This window comes from Paroedura picta, chromosome 1 (genome assembly GCF_049243985.1).
Source record: "Paroedura picta isolate Pp20150507F chromosome 1, Ppicta_v3.0, whole genome shotgun sequence".
Lineage (NCBI taxonomy): Eukaryota > Metazoa > Chordata > Lepidosauria > Squamata > Gekkonidae > Paroedura > Paroedura picta.
This window is the reverse complement of record NC_135369.1, coordinates 35,689,327-35,713,429: the sequence shown is the minus strand read 5'-3', so window position 1 is coordinate 35,713,429 and position 24,103 is coordinate 35,689,327. Positions and strand designations below refer to the sequence as shown.

The 24,103-nt window shown below is 47.2% G+C and overlaps 2 long non-coding RNA genes across 2 annotated transcripts; both read right to left on the bottom strand.

The window, feature by feature from the left end:
- Positions 1-3,075: 3,075 nt before the first annotated feature.
- LOC143835535 (uncharacterized) lies at positions 3,076-4,484 on the bottom strand. Its single transcript, XR_013230207.1, has 3 exons — positions 4,218-4,484; positions 3,876-3,963; positions 3,076-3,295 (listed from the first exon to the last, which is right to left on the bottom strand). It is a non-coding gene; the product is annotated as an uncharacterized LOC143835535 (long non-coding RNA).
- Positions 4,485-5,842: 1,358 nt separating this feature from the next.
- Positions 5,843-7,095, bottom strand: LOC143835507 (uncharacterized). Its single transcript, XR_013230183.1, has 3 exons — positions 6,985-7,095; positions 6,643-6,730; positions 5,843-6,062 (listed from the first exon to the last, which is right to left on the bottom strand). It is a non-coding gene; the product is annotated as an uncharacterized LOC143835507 (long non-coding RNA).
- Between the last annotated feature and the right edge of the window lie 17,008 nt (positions 7,096-24,103).

The following is a 24,103-nucleotide window of genomic DNA, read 5'->3' as shown; positions in this document are numbered from 1 at the left end:
TATTTAAGCACTCATTGCTCTGCAATACTACTCATGTCCACTAAGTGGAAGCACTGTTTTCAATTTTCATTGCTGTCCAACACAGAGACAGTATAATCGAATCACCCAACTGAAATACTCTGAATTGCGCTAATGTCATCCGGAAATTGCAACCCTCCATCCACCCTTACAAATCAATGGGTACGATCTTGTTTATACAGTCAAAAAGTAGATATGTAAGCATACTCTTCCTTTGCTTTGATACTCCTTTTGCTTTGATACTATTTTTTTACATTTAACACAGATTTTAATCGCACTGTTTTGTGTCTTGCGTTTTGGCTTTGTTTGTTTTGGTACAACATTCACTGCTTTGATTGCAGAGAAATGACGCATGGATGTAAATAATACCAATAATGTATTAACTAATAAAATGCTTATTTAGGACATATCTCAATGGTGGCCTCTGCCATTATGGTGAATGTAACACACACTGCAGGACTTAATTGGTATGTCCTGGGATAAGGCACATTATTATTATTATTACATTTATATCCCGCCACTCCCAGACTAGCTGGCTAGTTGGGGCATTCATACAAGCCATAAACATAGTGGATTTGCGAATCACTGATGCAAACTCCACAGAACTTTTGTCTTCCCTCAGTTTGAGCAAGTAGTTGCTGAGGGAAGCAGTGAGATCTTCTGTCTGTAACTCATGTTGTTGAGCTTATATCTACCTAATGCCCAGTACTTGTATTCTCTGGCCCTTCTGTGGCCCTGCCTCATGAGTCCACTGATTCGGCATTGGAAATACTTGACTTTCCTGATCCTTCTTGTGATGACTTTCTGACTGGACACCCCAGACTGGTCTCACCCCTCTCCCATTCATCATTATGCTCTTCTTTGCCCTCTTACTTCCTGCCCACATGCTCAGTTTCAAAACCCATTTCAAACTCACCACCCCTCCCCATTCTCAGCACAAATGTGGAGTAGGGGTTAAGAGTGTTGGACTAGGATCTGGAAAATATGGTGGAGAAGAGTCATTATGTGTGAGAGAGGTATAAAGATAAGAAAAACTCTTCCTGGTTGCTTTAAATTGTTCTGCATTGTTCCTGGAATGCTGCTTAGTTTGTCCTGCCTTACAATTTGCCTGCCCAGAATTCCTAATAAAAGGCAACTATATTGACAATTGTTCTCCTTGCTTGTGGAGCCCTAGATGTCAGGTATAATGAGCACAAGAGAATCCCCATCTAAAGGGTTAGGATGTGTGTCCTGGTAGGGAGAAAAAGGGAAGGCGATTGTAAGCTGCTTTGGTATTCCTTCTGGTAGGGAAAAACGGGGTATAAAGAAGAAAGAGAAGGGAGAAGAAAGAAAAGTATCTCTGCTGTCTGGACAACAGGCCCTTTTCTCTTGCTGTGATGTTGTAGCCAACTTACAGGAACCTTGTAGGGTTTTCAAGGCAAGAGACATACAGAGATGGTTTGCCATTGCCTTCCTCTGCATAGCATCCCTGATCATCCTTCATGATCTCCCATCCAAATATTAAGATGGGCCAACCCTGTTCAAAGATCTGATGAGATCAGAGTAGCCCAAGACATCATAATCAGGGCAGGGCGTTGTATACATGGAATGGATGTGTGGCTCTGCTATTTTTCTTAAAAGTACCCATGGTTTTGCTACCGTGGCTATGACAAATGTATTTCTGAGTAGAGATGGGCATGTACTAAATCTTTATGGTTCAGCTTGTGGTTCACAGCTGAAACATGAACTGATATGCCAGTTCATGAACCAAACCAGTTCATATCGATTTCTGACCTGTTTAAAGTTTAAATCCCTGCTTTCTGCTCTCTGAGGTTTTGTGCGGGGACCAGAAAATAGAGTTTTCCAAAGCAGTCCCCACTGCTCAGCTGTTTGGTTTAAATGGTTCCAAGACATTTAAATCCTGCATTCTGCTCCCCATGAAAAGCTGAAGGAAACAGAAAGCAGGGGTGTCCAAACTGCTGGGCAATGGGAACCACTGCTTGGTTGGTTAGTTTAAATCAGTGGTCCCCAACCCCCGGTCAGGGGACCGGGGCTGGTCCGTAGATCAGTCAGTACCGGGCTGCAGCTCCTCCTCGTCCTCCTCCCCGGCTGCTGCCTCGGGGGATGCCCAACCACTCTGCCACCGGATCACCTTTTGTGCTTCCAGAGTACTCCTAGAAGCTTAGAAAAAAGGCTGAGGTAGGATCTTAAAAGGAGCTGGAAACTGATAGGGAGATGGATCAGTTAACATGAAATGCTTCTTCCGCCAAAATCTTTTTGAACCCGGTTAAATACTCCTGCAAGACTGGAATGGAGCAATACAACTTCTTGCTCTGATATGGGAGCGTAAAACCTAAAACCTGCGTACAAACGTTTAAACCCCAAAATAGGAAAAGTTCCAATAATCCAAAATAAATCAGGAGAGAAACTACAGGTGGAAGGAAACAAAGTTTATTGCATAGAGTTGCCTTTTAATCATGTATAAGGCTGAATTAGAATTGTTTTAATGAAGAGCAGAAACACTGAACCCCACGGGTGACGTCTGCCAGGTGAAATGTGGCACGGAGACACAGGGAGATTTCTCAAGACATCCTCTGGATCCTTTTCACAGTCAGAGTAGTTCAGCAGTGGAATAGGCTGCCTATGGAGGTGGTGAGCTCCCCCTCACTGGCAGTCTTCAAACAAAGGTTGGGTACACACTTCTCTTGGATGCTTTAGGATGCTTTGGGCTGATCCTGCGTAGAGAAGGGGGTTGGACTAGATGGCCTGTATGGCCCCTTCCAACTCTATGATTCTATGATTCTATGATTCTATGATTCTAATCACTTCCAGGGAGACTGGTATACTCCACGAAGACGGTCTGTGAATTGAATTCCGGTCTACCCAAATTGGCAGTAAGATTGCCGTGGGAATCCCCGCAGAATGTGCCTTTAATCTGTATTTCGTTCTTCTGCTCAGTTTGACTTTCAGGGTTCTTGCCACCCGTTTCAAACCAAGACAGGCAGGAAACAGAGCGTTTAAACCCCAAAATAGGAAACGTTCCAATAATCCAAAATAAATCAGGAGACAAACTACAAGTGGAAGGAAATAAAGTTTATTGCATAGAGTTGCCTTTTAATCATGTATAAGGCTGAATATGAATTAGAACGGTTTGTTTTAATGAAGAGCAGAAACATTGAACCCCACGGGTGACGTCTGCCAGGGGAAATGTGGCACGGAGACACAGGGAGATTTCTCAAGACATCCTCTGGATCCTTTTCGTGTGCCTGCTTCTCCAAAAGACCAGCTGGATGCATTCCTGCAATGCAAAAACAAGGCGGTAAGCAGGGATCGTGGACTCCCCTCCGCCGGCATCCTCCAGGGGCTTCCACAGCCTTCGGTTAGCCAACATCCACCGGGGTCCGTCAGCCGGCCTCCACGGACTTCCACCTGCGAATGGCCACTGGTTCGCATTCACACACACATTCACGCCAGTGCGCCGCGCTGAGGGCGGGAAGCCACACAGCAACGGACACACCCCCATTCACTCACACATTCACACACACATTCATGCCAGTGCGCCGCGCTGAGGGCGGGTAGCCACACAGCAACGGACACACCCCCATTCACGCACACATTCACTCACACATTCACACCAGTGCCCCATGCTGACGGCGGAAAGCCCCTCAGTTATGGGACACCCCATTCACCCACACATTCACACACAAACACTTCCCAGCTGCATTCGCCAATTTCCGCCCCCTTCCAACCAGCCGAGTTCTGCCAGCTTCCGTCAGCTAACGTCATCAGGCGCTTCGGACCGTGGCACTCCGCCAGCATCGAGTTGCCAGTTACCACTGCTTACACTACAAGTTGCCCCACATAGTGGGACAACTTGCCTTTGGTCGCTTTTGCCCTCCGCAGGATCAGCCTCCTCCTGTCAGCATCCCCTCTGCGGGCCGCCTGGATCTGGGTCCCTGCCTGTGTCTGGGGGAGAAACAGAGCGAGACTCAGGACATGAAGGCCTCCCTGAGGACTCTGGGGCTGTTGGACTCTGGCCAGCGGGACGGTCCTCCCAGGCTCCCTTCCCTGCTGCTTGGGAGGGAGAGCCCCACACCAGCCATTCAGGGAGAGCAGCAAACTCTTCCGCCCAGTTCCCCCGATTTCCATGGAGTCCCAGCCTTCTTCGGGGATGCTCGGGGTGGATCAATTGGGTCTCGAGTCCTCAACCTCCTACTTACAGCCCCCTTCCACCCCAGGCTGGCCTGCCTGCCCCTGAGCTGGCCATCCTCTGCAGCCGGTCCTGTCCCCATTGTCACGAGGCCTCCTTGGAGGAGTGGCCCTGTGATGTCACACAAGGGCATGGTGATGAGCCCCTCCCCCTCCTGCCTCTGCCTCAGGAACTTCGGCTGTGTCCTTGTGTCAGGGAGGCCATGGGAGGTCAGAGTTTGCCTCACCTACCCAGCTCTTATGTCACCCGGTGCCCAAACTGAGTCCTTCCCACCCTGAATGGGAGAAAGAAAAATGCACCCTCCTCTCACCTTCCCATCAGACATTTCCCGGTCAGGAAAACCATGTGAATTCTATAAGTAGTGGCTTACTCAAAAGTAGCAGAAACACCATCCTAAAGTTAGATGCAATTCTGAAGTCTGTAATTGTAAAGCCTGCAATTTAATAAAGATAAGTGTAAAGTTCTGCATCTGGGTCTGAAAAAAGGAAATCATGCCTACTGGGTGGGGGATACACTTCTAGGTAACAGTGTGTGTGAACGAGACCTTGGGGTACTTGTGGATTGTAAACTAAACATGAGCAGGCACTGTGATGCAGCGGTAAAAAAGGCAAATGCCATTTTGGGCTGTATCAACAGGAGCATCACATCAAAATCACAAAATGTCATAGTCCCATTGTATACGGTACTGATCAGACCACACCTGAAGTACTGTGTGTAGTTCTGGAGGACTCACTTCAAGAAGGACGTAGATAAAATTGGAAGGGTACAGAGGAGAGCAACGAAGATGATCTGGGGCCAAGGGATCAAGCCCTATGAAGATAGGTTGAAGGACTTGGGAATGTTCAGCCTGGAGAAAAGGAGGTTGAGAGGGGACATGATAGCCCTCTTTAAGTACTTATTTATTATTTATTTATTTATTTATTTATTTATTCATTAATTCTTCATTCATTCATTCATTCATTCATTCATTCATTCATTCATTCATTCATTCATTCATTCATTTATTTATTTATATACTGCCCTCCCCGGGGGCTCAGGTTGAAAGGTTGTCAGTTGGAGGAGGGCAGGATGTTGTTTCCATTGGCTGCAGACGAGAGGACACGCAGTAATGGGTTTAAACTACAAGTACAACAATATAGGCTAGATATCAGGAAAAAAATTTTCACAGTCAGAGTAGTTCAGCAGTGGAATAGGCTGCCTAAGGAGGTGGTGAGTTCCCCCTCACTGGCAGTCTTCAAACAAAGGTTGGATACACACTTCTCTTGGATGCTTTAGGATGCTTAGGGCTGATCCTGCGTTGAGCAGGGGATTGGACAAGATGGCTTGTATGGCCCCTTCCAACTCTATGATTCTATGATTCTATGATTCTATGATTCTAATCACTTCCAGGGAGACTGGTCTACTCCACGAAGACGGTCTGTGAATTGAATTCCAGTCTACCCAAATTGGCAGTAAGATTGCCGTGGGAATCTCCGCAGAATGTTCCTTTAATCTGTATTTCGTTCTTCTGCTCAGTTTGACTTTCAGGGTTCTTGCCACCCGTTTCAAACCAAGACAGGCAGGAAACAGAGCGTTTAAACCCCAAAATAGGAAACGTTCCAATAATCCAAAATAAATCAGGAGACAAACTACAAGTGGAAGGAAATAAAGTTTATTGCATAGAGTTGCCTTTTAATCATGTATAAGGCTGAATTAGAATTAGAACGGTTTGTTTTAATGAAGAGCAGAAACATTGAACCCCACGGGTGACGTCTGCCAGGGGAAATGTGGCACGGAGACACAGGGAGATTTCTCAAGACATCCTCTGGATCCTTTTCGTGTGCCTGCTTCTCCAAAAGACCAGCTGGATGCATTCCTGCAATGCAAAAACAAGGCGGTAAGCAGGGATCGTGGACTCCCCTCCGCCGGCATCCTCCAGGGGCTTCCACAGCCTTCGGTTAGCCAACATCCACCGGGGTCCGTCAGCCGGCCTCCACGGACTTCCACCTGCGAATGGCCACTGGTTCGCATTCACACACACATTCACGCCAGTGCGCCGCGCTGAGGGCGGGAAGCCACACAGCAACGGACACACCCCCATTCACTCACACATTCACACACACATTCATGCCAGTGCGCCGCGCTGAGGGCGGGTAGCCACACAGCAACGGACACACCCCCATTCACGCACACATTCACACACACATTCACACCAGTGCCCCATGCTGACGGCGGAAAGCCCCTCAGTTATGGAACACCCCATTCACACACACATTCACACACAAACACTCCCCAGCTGCATCCGCCAATTTCCGCCCCCTTCCAACCAGCCGAGTTCTGCCAGCTTCCGTCAGCTAACGTCATCAGGCGCTTCGGACCGTGGCACTCCGCCAGCATCGAGTTGCCAGTTACCACTGCTTACACTACAAGTTGCCCCACATAGTGGGACAACTTGCCTTTGGTCGCCTCTGCCCTCCGCAGGATCAGCCTCCTCCTGTCAGCATCCCCTCTGCGGGCCGCCTGGATCTGGGTCCCTGCCTGTGTCTGGGGGAGAAACAGAGCGAGACTCAGGACATGAAGGCCTCCCTGAGGACTCTGGGGCTGTTGGACTCTGGCCAGCGGGACGGTCCTCCCAGGCTCCCTTCCCTGATGCTTGGGAGGGAGAGCCCCACACCAGCCATTCAGGGAGAGCAGCAAACTCTTCCGCCCGGTTCCCCCGATTTCCATGGAGTCCCAGCCTTCTTCGGGGATGCTCGGGGTGGATCAATTGGGTCTCGAGTCCTCAACCTCCTACTTACAGCCCCCTTCCACCCCAGGCTGGCCTGCCTGCCCCTGAGCTGGCCATCCTCTGCAGCCGGTCCTGTCCCCATGGTCACGAGGCCTCCTTGGAGGAGTGGCCCTGTGATGTCACACAAGGGCATGGTGATGAGCCCCTCCCCCTCCTGCCTCTGCCTCTGGAACTTCGGCTGTGTCCTTGTGTCAGGGAGGCCATGGGAGGTCAGAGTTTGCCTCACCTACCCAGCTCTTATGTCACCCGGTGCCCAAACTGAGTCCTTCCCACCCTGAATGGGAGAAAGAAAAATGCACCCTCCTCTCACCTTCCCATCAGACATTTCCCGGTCAGGAAAACCATGTGAATTCTATAAGTAGTGGCTTACTCAAAAGTAGCAGAAACACCATCCTAAAGTTAGATGCGATTCTGAAGTCTGTAATTGTAAAGCCTGCAATTTAATAAAGATAAGTGTAAAGTTCTGCATCTGGGTCTGAAAAAAGGAAATCATGCCTACTGGGTGGGGGATACACTTCTAGGTAACAGTGTGTGTGAACGAGACCTTGGGGTACTTGTGGATTGTAAACTACACATGAGCAGGCACTGTGATGCAGCGGTAAAAAAGGCAAATGCCATTTTGGGCTGTATCAACAGGAGCATCACATCAAAATCACAAAATGTCATAGTTCCATTGTATACGGTACTGATCAGACCACACCTGAAGTACTGTGTGCAGTTCTGGAGGACTCACTTCAAGAAGGACGTAGATAAAATTGGAAGGGTACAGAGGAGAGCAACGAAGATGATCTGGGGCCAAGGGATCAAGCCCTATGAAGATAGGTTGAAGGACTTGGGAATGTTCAGCCTGGAGAAAAGGAGGTTGAGAGGGGACATGATAGCCCTCTTTAAGTACTTATTTATTTATTATTTATTTATTTATTTATTTATTCATTCATTCATTCATTCATTTATTTATTTATATACTGCCCTCCCCGGGGGCTCAGGTTGAAAGGTTGACAGTTGGAGGAGGGCAGGATGTTGTTTCCATTGGCTGCAGACGAGAGGACACTCAGTAATGGGTTTAAACTACAAGTACAACAATATAGGCTAGATATCAGGAAAAAAATTTCCACAGTCAGAGCAGTTCAGCAGTGGAATAGGCTGCCTAAGGAGGTGGTGAGCTCCCTCTCACTGGCAGTCTTCAAACAAAGGTTGGATACACACTTCTCTTGGATGCTTTAGGATGCTTAGGGCTGATCCTGCGTTGAGCAGGGGGTTGGTCTAGATGGCTTGTATGGCCCCTTCCAACTCTATGATTCTATGATTCTATGATTCTATGATTCTAATCACTTCCAGGGAGACTAGTCTACTCCACGAAGACGGTCTGTGAATTGAATTCCAGTCTACCCAAATTGGCAGTAAGATTGCCGTAGGAATCTCCGCAGAATGTTCCTTTAATCTGTATTTCGTTCTTCTGCTCAGTTTGACTTTCAGGGTTCTTGCCACCCGTTTCAAACCAAGACAGGCAGGAAACAGAGCGTTTAAACCCCAAAATAGGAAACGTTCCAATAATCCAAAATAAATCAGGAGACAAACTACAAGTGGAAGGAAATAAAGTTTATTGCATAGAGTTGCCTTTTAATCATGTATAAGGCTGAATATGAATTAGAACGGTTTGTTTTAATGAAGAGCAGAAACATTGAACCCCACGGGTGACGTCTGCCAGGGGAAATGTGGCACGGAGACACAGGGAGATTTCTCAAGACATCCTCTGGATCCTTTTCGTGTGCCTGCTTCTCCAAAAGACCAGCTGGATGCATTCCTGCAATGCAAAAACAAGGCGGTAAGCAGGGATCGTGGACTCCCCTCCGCCGGCATCCTCCAGGGGCTTCCACAGCCTTCGGTTAGCCAACATCCACCGGGGTCCGTCAGCCGGCCTCCACGGACTTCCACCTGCGAATGGCCACTGGTTCGCATTCACACACACATTCGCGCCAGTGCGCCGCGCTGAGGGCGGGAAGCCACACAGCAACGGACACACCCCCATTCACTCACACATTCACACACACATTCATGCCAGTGCGCCGCGCTGAGGGCGGGTAGCCACACAGCAACGGACACACCCCCATTCACGCACACATTCACACACACATTCACACCAGTGCCCCATGCTGACGGCGGAAAGCCCCTCAGTTATGGGACACCCCATTCACACACACATTCACACACAAACACTCCCCAGCTGCATTCGCCAATTTCCGCCCCCTTCCAACCAGCCGAGTTCTGCCAGCTTCCGTCAGCTAACGTCATCAGGCGCTTCGGACCGTGGCACTCCGCCAGCATCGAGTTGCCAGTTACCACTGCTTACACTACAAGTTGCCCCACATAGTGGGACAACTTGCCTTTGGTCGCTTTTGCCCTCCTCCTGTCAGCATCCCCTCTGCGGGCCGCCTGGATCTGGGTCCCTGCCTGTGTCTGGGGGAGAAACAGAGCGAGACTCAGGACATGAAGGCCTGCCTGAGGACTCTGGGGCTGTTGGACTCTGGCCAGCGGGACGGTCCTCCCAGGCTCCCTTCCCTGCTGCTTGGGAGGGAGAGCCCCACACCAGCCATTCAGGGAGAGCAGCAAACTCTTCCGTCCGGTTCCCCCGATTTCCATGGAGTCCCAGCCTTCTTCGGGGATGCTCGGGGTGGATCAATTGGGTCTCGAGTCCTCAACCTCCTACTTACAGCCCCCTTCCACCCCAGGCTGGCCTGCCTGCCCCTGAGCTGGACATCCTCTGCAGCCGGTCCTGTCCCCATGGTCACGAGGCCTCCTTGGAGGAGTGGCCCTGTGATGTCACACAAGGGCATGGTGATGAGCCCCTCCCCCTCCTGCCTCTGCCTCAGGAACTTCGGCTGTGTCCTTGTGTCAGGGAGGCCACGGGAGGTCAGAGTTTGCCTCACCTACCCAGCTCTTATGTCACCCGGTGCCCAAACTGAGTCCTTCCCACCCTGAATGGGAGAAAGAAAAATGCACCCTCCTCTCACCTTCCCATCAGACATTTCCCGGTCAGCTCACAAGCAGCCTTGCAAAGATCTCTGGGGCTCACCTGGAGGCTGAGAAACCGATGACCTCTCAGTGCTAGGATTAGCCACCTGCGATGCAAAACACTGAGTTGAGGCTTCCAAACAAGCCATGAGAACTGGTCGTGCCAATTCAAAACAACTGCTGAAAACCAGCCAGCTTGAATAGATGTTAGGATGGACCTCCTCAGCAGCCAATCTCTGCACTCAATTTATAAGATGTCAAATGTCTACCAAATCCAGAGGCAAAAAAAGTTTTGTGTTTAATATGGTGTTTTATGCTCTGGTATTTTTTAATGTTCTGGTGAGTATGTTTTTTTCAGCATGGTATCTAAACACCGCCGGCCCCGCAGATTAAGTAATTCGCTAAGGGGTTCTGGGGTGGGATGTGTCCGTGATGAGGAAGGGTCCGGATTGGACAGACAATCGGATCCGGATCTGGACAGACAATCGGAGGGACCAATCCAAGGGACCAATCAGAGGGACAATCCGAGGGACCAATCCGAGGGCCTGCCGATTGGTCCCTCTGATTCCCAGCCCCAGCAACTGTGAGCCGCGCGCAGCGCCTCTCACCGCGTCAGGCCACCCCCTCAAAGAGCCGCCACCCCAGAGAGCCGACCCAGAGGACCGCCGCCGGGGGACATGCACAAAGGTTAGTTCCTAGCGCCCGCTGTATTCCTCATACAGCGGGCTATATTACTATAGTGGTATAAGAGCAGAGGCCTCTAAACTGGAGAAACGGTTGGATTCCTCGCTCCTCCAAATGCAGCCAGTTGGGTGACCTTTGGCCATTCACAGTTCTCTCAGCAGTCTCTCACCTTCAACATACCTCACAAGGTGCCTGTTGTGAGGAAGGGGAAAGCAATTGCATGCCACTTTGATCCTCCCCAGGCAGGGTATAATTTTCCCCCCCTTCTTCTTCAAGGATGTGGAGTCCCCTTGTATTCTTTTAGTTGTTAGCCACCTTGCGCAGGTCTCTGAAGAGATGTCAAAAAATAAATCTAAAGAATCTCCTTGTTGATCAGCAGGGATCTCCCCCCCTCAAGTCCCACACTGTACGCAGTGCAACATAATCTCTTTCTTCTCTCTCACTTCCTAGGAGAGAGAAAATAAGCCAGCTGATAGCAACAATATTTGTTTTCCACACTCCATTAGTAGCCTAAGAGCAACTCAAGCGTGATCCCCAAATCTGCACCCAGCTAATTAAAAAGAATGTTTCCCATCTCTACTGATGCCTCTTGCATCTGGAACTGGCCAGCTTTTGCAAACATTGGGGGGGGGGGTGCTCACTAGGACAGATCACAATAAATCTATGCCGACAGGTACAAGCAAATTGGTCTATGGAAGTGACATGTCTCGCTGCTTAAATGTCTACCACAAATCCCATAGAGGCAGAGTAGGATTTAATCTAATTGGCTGTGCCACTTCCTTATGGCTTAATGTGAGAATCAAAGCAATTACATCTGACTGTACTTAGCCTGGGTGCGGAGAATCCGTTTATTAGGCTGCTAGAATTGGGAGCAACCAAAGGTTGGAAATAATTTGGCTACTTCGGTTATGTATGTGACCTGGTAGTTATTTTTGTGGTTATAATTTCCAAATTGCTACTGATGAGGTGGTAGCGAAAAAAGCAAATGCAGTTAAGGGCCTCTGAATGGATTGTTGAGGGGGGGGGTATTCTATTTTCAGTAAACTCATCTTAAGTATACATCTAATATTTCAAATTCAAGCACCGGGGCTCTCTTCAAGACCTTTGCTGCTTCCCCTGGTGTTTCTGAAAACTCCTTCAAGCAGTTTTCCGTTCTTATCTCTGAACTATGAACCTTATGTTTCTCCTGCCTCTCCCTCTAAGCCCTTCTACCAGCATAACTCTAGAATCTATGAAGCTTAGACAGTGGATAGTCATGGACTTCTCTGCATTTTGCTCCATTGTTCTGATACATCAGAGCAACTCTGCCAATCACTGTCAGAAGTTTCATTTCCACCATTATGCACTGTCTATTACAGTAGGCACACCTATACCTTTGTAACTTCATCCCTTGCAGTTTTATTATGTAACTATGGGGATGTGCTCTAGCACAGCGGTCCGCAAGCTTTCGCTTGCTGCAGACCGCTTTGTCGTATTGGAAGGAGAGGGTGGCCTGGGGGCCCGCGCACGCGCGGCAGCCCCAGCGCAAACGTGCATGCGCGGACTACTGCGCACGTGCGTTTGTGCCCGGCAGGGGCGCAAACTCGCGTGCGCGGCAGTCCACGCACGCGCATTTGTGCCACCATGCCGGCGGCCGCGGCTCTCCCTCCCGACCCCTCAAGGCCGCGAGCAAATCGGCTGCTAAAACGGCCAATTAGCTTGCGGCTCGGCAAGCTTCCCTTCCCTTCCCTTCCCTCCCCTCCCCTCCCGAAGCGAGAAGCTTGCCGGGCCGTGAGCTAATCGGCCATTTTGGCGGCCGATTTGCTCGCGGCCTGGTGAGCTTCTCGCTTCGGGGGGGGAGGGAAGAAGGAGCCGCCGGGCTGCGGCCCGCGGGTTGGGGACCACTGTTCTAGCAGTTAGATTTGATGGTTTGGCAAGACATTGCCTGTGAGTATCTACAGGCTAAAATTCTGAAAACTGACATACCCTCCCTTCCTACACCTTATCTTTTCCCAGCCGGGTAGGCCGCACCTGGTTACCGATCGATCTCGTTAGCGAGATCCCCTACCCCGGGGAGTCCCGTGCGCAGACGGGCTCCCCGCCAACAGGCTCCCTACCTGGCATGACCCCACGACTGCGACGAAAACATTATTATTTATTTATTTATAACAGGGAGGGAAGTTGTCCAGGCGGCGTGGAGCGGAGAAAAAGGGGCAGGCTGCCTGAGCACGGCCTATTTAAGACAGCTGCCCCCGCCCCTCTCCATCAAGCCGCGGCGCAGCCCGATGACGCTGCTGGGTCCGCGCCGCTCCCAGGCGCCCCCGCAATGTCAACGGCGGCCGTGTTTACTCGCGGCCGCTATTTCCCCCAAATATTGAGATAGTAAATGAACTGGGGAATACCTGGCCATCCTTGCGGGTTGTTTTTGATTGTTTCAAGAGTCTCACAAAGACTAATGTGGACAGGGTGCTAGCTTCAGAGAAACCAACCATGTGTCCACTAGAGTGGTCCCCAACCTTTTTATCACCGGTGACCAGTCAACGCTTGACAATTTTACTGAGACCTGGGGGGGGGGAGTCTTTTGCCGAGGGACGTTGCCGCCTGAGTCCCTGCTCCACTTTCTTTCCTGCCAGTGCCCCTGACTTCCCACCACCCGCTGGGGGGCGCTGCCAGCAGCAGCTGCGCAGTGTCACGCCGAGGGGGAGCCCCAGCCATGGCAGCTGCCGGAGAGCACCAAAGGTGAGCTGGTGGCAAAGTGGCAGGGCAGCCCCCAAGTCAGCAGCCAGGGAGGAGGACTAGGAGGAACCACGGCCCAGTACTGACTGATCCATGGACCGGGACCGGTTTGCGGACCGGGCCTGGGGGCTGCTGTCGTGGCTTGTGAAAGTGGGTGATAAAAGGTTCAGGAAAGTCATCCAGGAAATTGTAAACTTGTGGTGGTCTTCAAGGACATTCCCAGGGAGACTAAAGGAAGCAGTGGCCCAGCTGTTTCTGAAAAAAATCACTTGATCCATTGGATTCTGCAAACTACCACCCAGTCTCACATTTAGCGTTTCTGGGTAAGATGGCTGAGCAGGCAGCTGCAGATCAACTTCAAGCATTACTGGAGAAAGCATCAGTCTTGGATCTATTCCAGTACAGTTTCCAGCATGGCCATGGGTGGAAGCAGCTTTGGTCACCCTCACAAATGAGAGACAGTTGGACTGAGGTAGGTCAGTGCTGCTTGTGTTAATAGATCTCATGGCAGCATTCGACATAGTGAGCTTTTGGCCTTGCTGATGTGAGGATATGGGATATGGGAGTCAGCCTTGCAGCGGCTGATCTCCTTTCTTCAGCATCAGGAACAGAGAGTAGCCATCAGGAAAGAGCAATCACACCACTGTCCACTCCCTTGTGGAGTGCCACAGGGTACAATTCTCTCCCTAACATCATTCAACATTTATATGAGCCCGCTTGCCCATCTGGTCCAGGTGAATGGGCTGGAATACCTCCAGTATGCTGATGACACCCAGCTTGATCGGCTGATGGGTGGCCGACTGGGTACACCTCCAGATTCATTGGCCAGATGTCTGGAGGCCATAGTAGAATGACTCTGGCACAGCCACCTGAAACTCAGCCTCTTGAAGATGGAGATCCTGTGGATGGAGAAGAATCAACCTGAAGAGGAAGCATGCCTCCCCTTCCGTCACAAAGTGCATAGAATCATAGAATAATAGAGTTGGAAGAGATCTCATGAGTCATCTAGTCCAACCCCCTGCACTATGCAGGACACTCACAACCCTATGGTTGGTACCCCCTTAAGCCTTTACAGAATCTGTCTCTCTGTCAGATGGCTATCCAGCCTCTGTTTAAACATTTCCAATTAACAGCTTTGCAATTAACAACTTTGCAAGTAAAGGCTTCCTTTACTTCAGGAGCCTGGGGGTAAGCTCTGACACCTCCTTGTCAATGGAGATGCTGATCACAAATGTAACTCACCAGGCATTTTACCACCTGTGCCAGGTGAAACTACCAGCACCCTAAATGGCCACAGGAGACCTAGTTACAGTGATCTATGCAACACTCACCTCCAGGCTAGATTACTGTAATTATCTCTACATGTAGCTCCCTTAGCCCTGATCTGAAAATTATAGCTGATGCAGAATGCATCTGCATGGGTCCCCAAGTGTCCCCATAAGCCAGGGCCTGTATGTGACCTGCCATGGTCTGGCCCCTACAGAACTGAGGCACCACCTTTCCCACTATATCCCCTGGAGAGCACTGGAGTCTGCAAACATCTATTTGTAATCCTTGGTCCTAAACTGACCAGTCATGGTCCATCTGTATGTTGTGGTTATGAATTTACTGTTCACACTGTTTATTATTGCTCTATTGTTATTTATGGTTACTGAATTTCTCTGTATTGTTCCTGTTTCTATGCTTCATGTGCCTTAGGGGAGGCTGGTGTGTGTGTGTGGGGGGGGGGGTGCCACTGTTGTCGCTCCTCCTGAAGGGATCTGCCAATTTATATACAATTTATATACAATCATGAATAATAGATCTTCACGCCATTGGTCAGTTTTGCTTTAATTTCTGTGAAAGAACACTTGCATAATTTTATGACTGGAGGTCACCACAACATGAGGAACTGTATTAAAGAGTCTCAGCATTAAGAAGGTTGAGAACCACTGTTGTAGACCGAACAACAGAGCAAATATGAGATGATTTGCAGGGAATCTGACTTTAGTACATATCATGTTCTAACTCAGGGGTAGTCAAACTGCGGCCCTCCAGATGTCCATGGACTACAATCCCCATGAGCCCCTGCCTGCGAACGCTGGCTCATGGAAATTTTAGTTCATGGACATCTGGAGCGCCGCAGTTTGACTACCCCTGTTCTATTGATGGAGGTTAGTTTTCTGCCCCAAGTCCACATCCTCAATCAGCTGGGCAGCTGGGTGGGACAGCTTCAAGTAGAAAACGTTTCCTTTTAACCATCCTTCAGACATCACAACTACTTTGTATTCCTGTCCCTTCCTAGTCACAGTTGCATCAACTTTCTCTGCCCACCTAGACCATTTACACACTGGGAACTTCACTGCCCCAACTCCTGTGCAGGAATACAAATCGGGGGTGGATGAGGTGCACCAGGCCAAATGCTCCCCCATGTGGGTGCAGGAAGAAGTGGGGCAACTTGCCACAACTAAAACTCCAGCCTGCAGCCTGGCATGAAACCTCCAGTGCGTAAATGGTCCCAGACATGCATACACCTTCTGATTCCTCTCGGACATGCTCATAATTCAAAGATATTCCTCTCACTAATTCTGTTTTATTGATGTAAAAATGATGTTTGAAACTGCATACAGTTTAGGAGAGAATGTGTTTTGAGAAATGAGAAAACAGCATGAAGGAAGAGAATCATAGTTCAGTTGGCACAAGGGAACAGGAAAATTAAAAATGGGGGTTCTGATGTCAAAACTTTAAGGAGAATGTTGTCATCACTTGGAGAAAAATGGTTGAAGCAGATTCTCCAAGAATGGGGGGGGGGGCAGGGGGTTGCAGGCTTCTCCTGTTCTCCTATGCAGTTCTCTTCTTACATGATCTATGGAGCAACTATGGTGCTCAAATATTGATTTAACAGCAGCCCCTAGTCAAGGTTTGGGGACCCATGAAGAACAGAGGACTGAGGAAGCAGAGTGAAAATGGAGGCTGGATCATCTAACTAGTCAAATATTTGGCTGCAGCTCTCCAGAGATTCAATTAAATGCCTGGCAAATAGAGCCCCCCCCCCCCCCGCCCCTGAAAAAAGGAAATCTAGTGCTTGGTCTTACACAGCAATCAGCGAAGGAAAAGAAAGTGAGAGAAGCACATCAAGTGTAATGTGAGGAGTAATGAAAGATAAGGATGGGCGAAGAAAGCTTGGAGGGGGGGAAGAAAGATAAAGATGGGACAAGGAGGGGATCAATCGGGATGACAGGGAGGATACAAGGAGAAAGAGAAATTTAAAATGGAAAAGATGAAGCTGGAATATGATTTCCGGAGGGGAAAAAGAGGGCCGAGCGAGGGTCCTCCTGGGTCAGCCCATGCATATTTAGACAGGTATAATAAGGGGAAATTGCTTCCTCATTACATGAGAAATGGAATGATGTTGATATGTTATTGCAGTCTTTTTTCAAAAAGTGCATGCGGCTTATAATTGGTGAGCCGAGCCGTGGGCAGCACAGTTCAGACCCCTGCTCAACGGGAAAACCCCAGAGGCCCTTGCTAGGCTGGTTGATAATGACTGCGGTGACTATCAAATCATGCAATAAGCCCTTTTGAGGAGGTATGAGGTTGACCCCAGAGACCTCCTGGGTTATACTTCAGGTCTCAGAGGGAAGGGTCTGATAACTCCTTTCCTGAGTCGGCTGCAGGAATGACAAGTTGATTTAGCAGGTTGAGCGAAGGTGGGGGGGGGGGGAGAGAAAGGGTGAGATTATACTACAGTTTATGAAGAACTTGGTGTCTGTCTGAGAGACACATCCCTCTATGAATATTGACCAAGGAATTCACTGCTGTGTCTTGACACAACAATAAGAAGGGAGAGGCAAACAAACATCCCAAAGCAAACAAAACCATGGCCAATTCCACCTATAATTTTTCATTTTTCAGTGACTACTAAATACTTAAGTCAAGATTATGGGTCTTTTCTTGTATCTTCTTAAAAGCTGTCTTCTAGGAAAATATTTGTTTTTCTTTCTCCTTGGTTTTGTATTATAAAACAGTGGCTTCATGTTTTTTAAGAAATAACTTATTTATACTAAATTTTAAAAGATACAGACTATGCTGAGTTTTGAACACTCTGTGTTTTTGGAAAAGCTGGATACCTAAGCATGAGGAAGTGGGGAGCAACAACCAGGACGATTTTCCATTTCAGAAAAGTTTAAAGAGCTTGAGGCTTTTTAAGTTGGGGAGGGGGGAGGTATATTGGGGGAGGTTTAAAGATTATAAAAGTATGCATGCTATGGAGAAAGCAAACAGAGGGGATGTTTCCTACCTTGCAAATAATTGTAAATCTTGGGTTCAATTAAGGGAGCTGATTTAAGGAAAGCAAATAGGCTGATTTAGGACTTCTTCACACAAAAGGTCATTAACATACGGAATTCATTGCTGCAGGACCTAATCATGGTCACTAGTTCAACTGGCTTTAAAAGAAGAGACAGCTTCTTGGAGAATAGTAGGTTCAACTCAGATTTATGGACACGTTTGACTTAGGAAATGTGCAAGTGGTGATAGCTTTATGAGGGAGAACTAAACAATTTTAGAGGGCAGACCTGTCAATGACTCTGAACCATGATAGTGAGATGAAACCTCCATGTTCAGAGGCAATGCAACTGTAGAACCAGTTACTTTTGAGGAAGGTATCAATGAGAGGGCTACTCTCTACTCACTAGCAATCTTAAGGCAAAGGTTGGATACACAATTTTCTTGGATGCTTTAGGATGCTTAGGGCTGATCCTGCGTTGAGCAGGGGGTTGGACTAGATGGCCTGCATGGCCCCTTCCAACTCTATGATTCTATGATTCTATGATTCTGTGGACTTCCCAAGCATATATTGTTGGTTACTATGGGAAACAAGATGCTGAACTGGATGGAGTATTGGCTGCTTTAGCAGAGCTCTTTTTCTAATGTTGTGAAGTGTTTTGTGGATTTCTGCATTTTTCATCCATTGTTTTGCTGCAGATTTAATGAAACTCTTCGATAAATCCCAGGAACTGGTGAAGTAGGTTTGTTTGTTTATGATTCAACGTATCTTGCCACTCCTGTAAAACTGGCTCATGACAGCTAACAGTGTATAAACCCCACGTTAAAACCCACCATAAAATCCATGAAGCCCCATTACATCTAAAAAATATCCAATTCCAGACAGCGGCAGCCAACCCTCCTTCCCCCAGCTCAAACAGATGGATGACACCAGAAGAAGAAGAAGAAGAAGAAGAAGAAGAAGAAGAAGAAGAAGAAGAAGAAGAAGAAGAAGAAGAAGAAGAAGAAGAAGAAGAAGAAGAAGAAGAAGAAGAGTTGGTTCTTATATGCTGCTTTCCTCTACCCGAAAAAGGCTCAAAGCGGCTTACAGTCGCCTTCCCTTTCCTCTCCCCACAACACCCTGTGAGATGGATGAGGCTGAGAGAGCCCTGATATCACTGCTCGGTCAGAACAGTTTTATCAGCGCTGTGGCGAGCCCAAGGTCACCCATCTGGCTGCATGTGGGGGAGTGCAGAATCAAACCCAGCATGCCAGATTAGAAGTCTGCACTCCTAACCACTACACCAAACTGGGGGGATCAAGGGAGCAGTGCCAATCTAATTTGCTCAAGGGGGGTTAGGGAGCCCAGATCTTAACCAGCCAAGCCTCAACCTGGCAGAAGAGCTCCATCTTACAGACCCTGCGGAAGTTCGAAAGCTCTGTCAGGAACCTCAGCTCACCACTAGTCTTTGCTGCCATAATTCAGAGTGCATCTGCATATGAGGCTTCCTTTGGAAGTTTTTAAGCAGAGACTGGATAGACAGAAATGCTGCTGATTTTCTGAACTTAGACAGATTTTCAACTGAGGCCCTTTTCTTGCAATTGTCATCCTTTAGCGACAATGTGACTATTTTCAGCCTGCTCCAAGGAGAATTTCTGCACATTTCAACTCTATCAGAAAAGTCTTTTTCACCACGGCTCCTAAGCAGTAAGCTGCTTGTCTGCTAACTCCTCTGACTGTCCTTTCCCAACTGCCTTTATTCAAGTTTCCCTTAAGGTGACCAGATTGTCCCACTTTTGGAGGCACATCTGGGGGTACCTGGCAAATTGTACTTATGTTGCAAGTAAATATATATATATATATATATATATATATATATATTACAATACTATTTTTGTGTTCTATGCATCCTATGAAACTTTTTGTTGCTCCATATAGACCAAATTTTTAATCAAGACCCCCCCCCCCAGTCAATGCTGTCCTGCTTTACTAATGTTAAAATCTGGTCACCTTAGTCTCCCTCTCCCAACATTCAATCAGCTCTCATTGGTTGCTCTTAAAGACAGTCAGAACCTACCCTGTCCACCACGTATGTATTAAAGTGCCTGGTTCTAAGGCATCATCTCTATTTTATCCCAGGCCTTCTTGTCATGACTAGCAGGGCAATTCTAAATGACAATCCTAAATGTTATACTTTTCTAAGTCCAAGCCAATGGGCCTAGAAAGGCATAACTCTGCTTCAGATTGCACTGCGTGAGATAAGTGGCAAGGATCCACCAGTTGCCCATACCTTCCTTCAAAAAACAAACCTGTAGAAAGGAATGGAGCCTCCATCCTCACTGGTTGCAAGGATCAGGCCTGTCATCTTGATGTACCTGTAACAATTTTACTTTGCTTTATACTATATAATTATTTCTGCTCACAATGTGTACTAATTACTAGAAAGATAGTGATACTTTCTTGCAGTCAGAGGTCAGAGAAGAGAATAAGATAATGCTGAAGATTTTCACCACTGGGCTAAGATGAACTCTGTGGTTTTAGATTGTTCATTAAAATTCAGCCTTGAACCAACACAGGGCTATTTTCAAGTTTGTTAACTATATGAGGCTCTGGTCTTAATTTTCCTCCCCTTCCTCTGAACTCATAATGTGAAAGGTTTGATATAGCAGGCAAGCACACTGGATAATGGTATAGGAAGATATGTTTGAAAGTCTTTGCTCCCCACTGGAAAAGGAACTAGGCAAGCCATGTCCTTCTTCCTTCCTATGAGGAAAGCAGGTCATCTCTTTTTACCTCTGCTCCCATAATGGTATGCCAGTATTCCAAAGTCGATCCACATCTGCCAAGAAATCACATGGTACTTACAGCTTGTGTAACTTCATGCCATGCCCGAAAGAATTGCCAAAATAAAATCAGCCCAGTTTATTTCATTCATAATCACAAATTATTAAAATTAATAATGACGATTCCTGAACTGTTGTGTCACTCTGGATCAGAGCACACAATCCGCAGGGAGGGAGGCAGAGGTTTCATAGGCCATCTTATGCTTGAGCTACATTTTCTGGGGGACCCACTTAAAAACATGTGTTCATTGATGAGTTGGGGAAGGGTAGATGGCATGATTTAAAAAATAAAATAAAAACCTAATCACATGGACAAAAGAAACTAAACCCTGCCCACTTCCTCTGCTCATCTTACTGCCCTGTCATTTGTGGGTCTTTCTTCCAGCCTTGACTCTGTCACCAGTAGTGTCCTGGTCTGAAGAAGAAAATGAGTTACGGTTGCTTCCACGTGGAGGTTGCGTGTCAGTTTGGCATCCAAGATGCAACCAGTGGTTTTGAGTATTCACAGGACAAAACCCCATACGTTTCAGGTTTTCTCCTCTTTTGCTCTGGCCTTTCCCAAGCCTCATGTGGACAGAAAGGAGCACATGTTTGTAGGTCCTGCCCCACCAGCTTCACCCCATCTCCAATGGCTGCCATCTCCACTGAATCACTGGACATCTTTTTCCAGCTTTATTTTTAAACTGTTTTCTTAACCTTTGATAACTGACATATTGCTGTGAAATTCAGTGATAGAGTCACCAATTTTAAACTACAGTGGTATGTCCATTACCTTTCCAAAACCTGAAAAAAGAATTCAGGGGAAATAGCAGCCCCTTGGAGTTGGGCAAAGCAAAGTGCAGAGAAATCACTCATCTGGACACTCCATTCCATAGAGGGCTATGCTCCACAATGTTTCATTGCCATGTGGTAATAACCTTACATTCCCCTGTCCACACTCTCCAGCTTTTTTTAAAAAAAAGAAAGCACTCCCCCCCCCAGTGTTCTGCTTTAGAAGTGAATGAATAGGCACCTGAACAAATAAATGTACCTTGATCCACCCTGTCAGATCCAGTTTGACCCTTAGCTGCATGGAAGGCACTTAGTAGCATTATTTGAATAGAGCTAGCCTCTTCCTTAAAACATTTGTCATTTTCTGATTCTTCCCCCTCCCCTTTCATGACTTGACGTCTCATATAATTTTTGTCGAATAGGAGAGCTCCTAGCACACCCTAGCTCCAACTAAATAGGCATATAAAAGCTAAGGAACTAAAACTTATTCAAACAGTTCTTCTTCTGCTGAGGCCAATTCTCAACTTTACACGAAACACTTCACTTTTACAAGGATTTCCAGATTTGTTCCCAGACAATGCATTACATGAAGCTGCTGTTGAACAAATGAAAGGGGGGGGGGCACTTTACTCCCATCAGTGTGCACTGTAAATCACTGGTGGGGGACCCTGGACTTAAAACAGAATATTTATGAGTAAAGAAAGGGGAATTGGTTAAGTACTTTGGGGGTTAATACTGGATGTCCTGAACTGTAAATTTTATGGCCAAATGCAAGTGATCCACAGTCTCATTTATTATTGCAAAAATGATTGGAACTGGAGCTCATGACACTATTACCCATTAGGGCAGATTTATTGAAAATTAGCAATTCCATTTATAACTATGAGATTTCAGGGATTATTTTGTTGTAGAGTAGGAAATGGACAGATTTACAACCTCAGCGAGTCGAGTTGTACCAACTAATAGAGCAAGGGAGAAAATTTAGAGGTTTGTACTCCGAAAGGAGTTAACCTTTGGGTAAAGACACATTTTTCAAGTGGCTCATGAGAAATTATTGGGCCCATAAATCGTTACTGCTACAGCATGAAAAATAGTCACAGTGCAGCAGATTTTATTTTGGGTTTTGTTTTGGGGTTTTTTTGTTGTTGTTGTGAGAGGGGAGGGCTGACTGAGGTGGAAGAAAAAACAAAAAGTTAAACAATCATTCTGCTTTTTCTTAACATGCCTTCCAGTCAAACATTTCTTGCCATTGTAGCAAGTAGGGCTTTAAACTAGGGAAGGTAGAGTTACAATTTCTCCCTCCAGTTTGTACCTGCAAAAACACTTAGCCATGTTCACTCTTGTCACTCTCTAATAGGGTTGCTAGTCTCCAAGTGGAATGTGGGGATCCCCCTGGTTTTACAGTTTATCTCCAAGTGACAGAGACCAGTTCCTCTACAGAAAATGGCTGCTTTGGAGAATGGACTCCACAGAATTATACTCCACTGAGCATTCTCCTCACCCCAAATCCTGCCCACTACTGGCTCCATCCCCAAAGTCTCCAGGTATTCCCCAACACAGCTGGCAACCCTGTTCTCGAGGCTAGTTTGGATGGCATTCTCTTTCCATCTTGGACAGAAGCCTACTGTATGCAGGAGACTTACAGTGCCATGCTAAGGAGGGCTGCTTTGGATCTTACTTCTTAGCCTGGAAAACAGCCTGCTTGCATATTCTCCTCCCAATCCAAATCAGGTCCCGTGTGCAAGTTGGCAAGGAACTTACTAAGGGGGAAAGTGAGCCAGAATGTGCTAGCTGGCCAGCAGCAGCTAAATAAGAAGTGGCTGAATAGGCTTCTCCTCTGTTCACAGGCACATATAACACAGGAACACTGAGAAGTGCAAGAGCCAAGAGAAAGGCTGTTGACTTGGGGTCCATAGCCTAGAGCAAGGCAGGATATTTTAGGAGCAAGGCAGGATATAAATGAACAAATAAATAATAAACAAGCACATTGACAATCCTCATAGGTTGTCAATATCCCAGTGGAGCTTGGAGAACTCCAAGAATGGCAACTGATCTCCAGGTTACATATATCAGTTCCCCTCAAGAAAAGTGATGATTTGGAGAGTGAACTTTATGGCATTATAGCCTGCTAAGCTCTCTGTTCAACTGTGCCCTTCCATGGCTCCACGATCCAATTTCTAGCAATTTCCCAACCGAGAATTGGCAACCCTGGGAACCACACCCTACCCAAGAATTGTGCATCATGCGCTCAGGGCTTTAAGAGGCAGGGTAGCCATGTTGGTCAGGGGTAGAAGAGCTATATTTGGATCCATCTGATCCTTAGACACCAACACAACTTGGGGAATATCCAGTTCAAAAGCCTTTAAGGGCATCTAAAAGAAACATCTGCACATGAGTAATAAAAAATTACAAAAACTGAGAGAAAAACTAATGATCACCTTTCAAAAGTTAAAGCTCCCGGTTATCTGTTGAAGCTGAGTTTTGAGTCTCAAAAGCTATAACCCTCAAGTAAGATGCTAATGGATTCAAATGTAACCCAGTTTAAGATATGGAGATCCCAAATCATGTACGACTATGGAACATATTGTCACAGTTGTGCAGATCCATTAGTTAGTATCTGCTGTAAAGGGCCATTTTTAGGCTGCCAAACTAGAAATGCTATTAACTTAGACCACTGCAAAAATGTGGTTTAAGAAATGATGGCAGGATTGGAGAAGACAGGCCAGGGTTCTTGTGTAAATCAAACATCTGCATAAAAGGTTTGAGAGACAAAGGCACTTAATCTAGGAAGGTGAAATCTTAAGCTAAGAGTCAACGGAAAGTTAATGGGGCCACGGCCAAAGATCACAGACAAATAT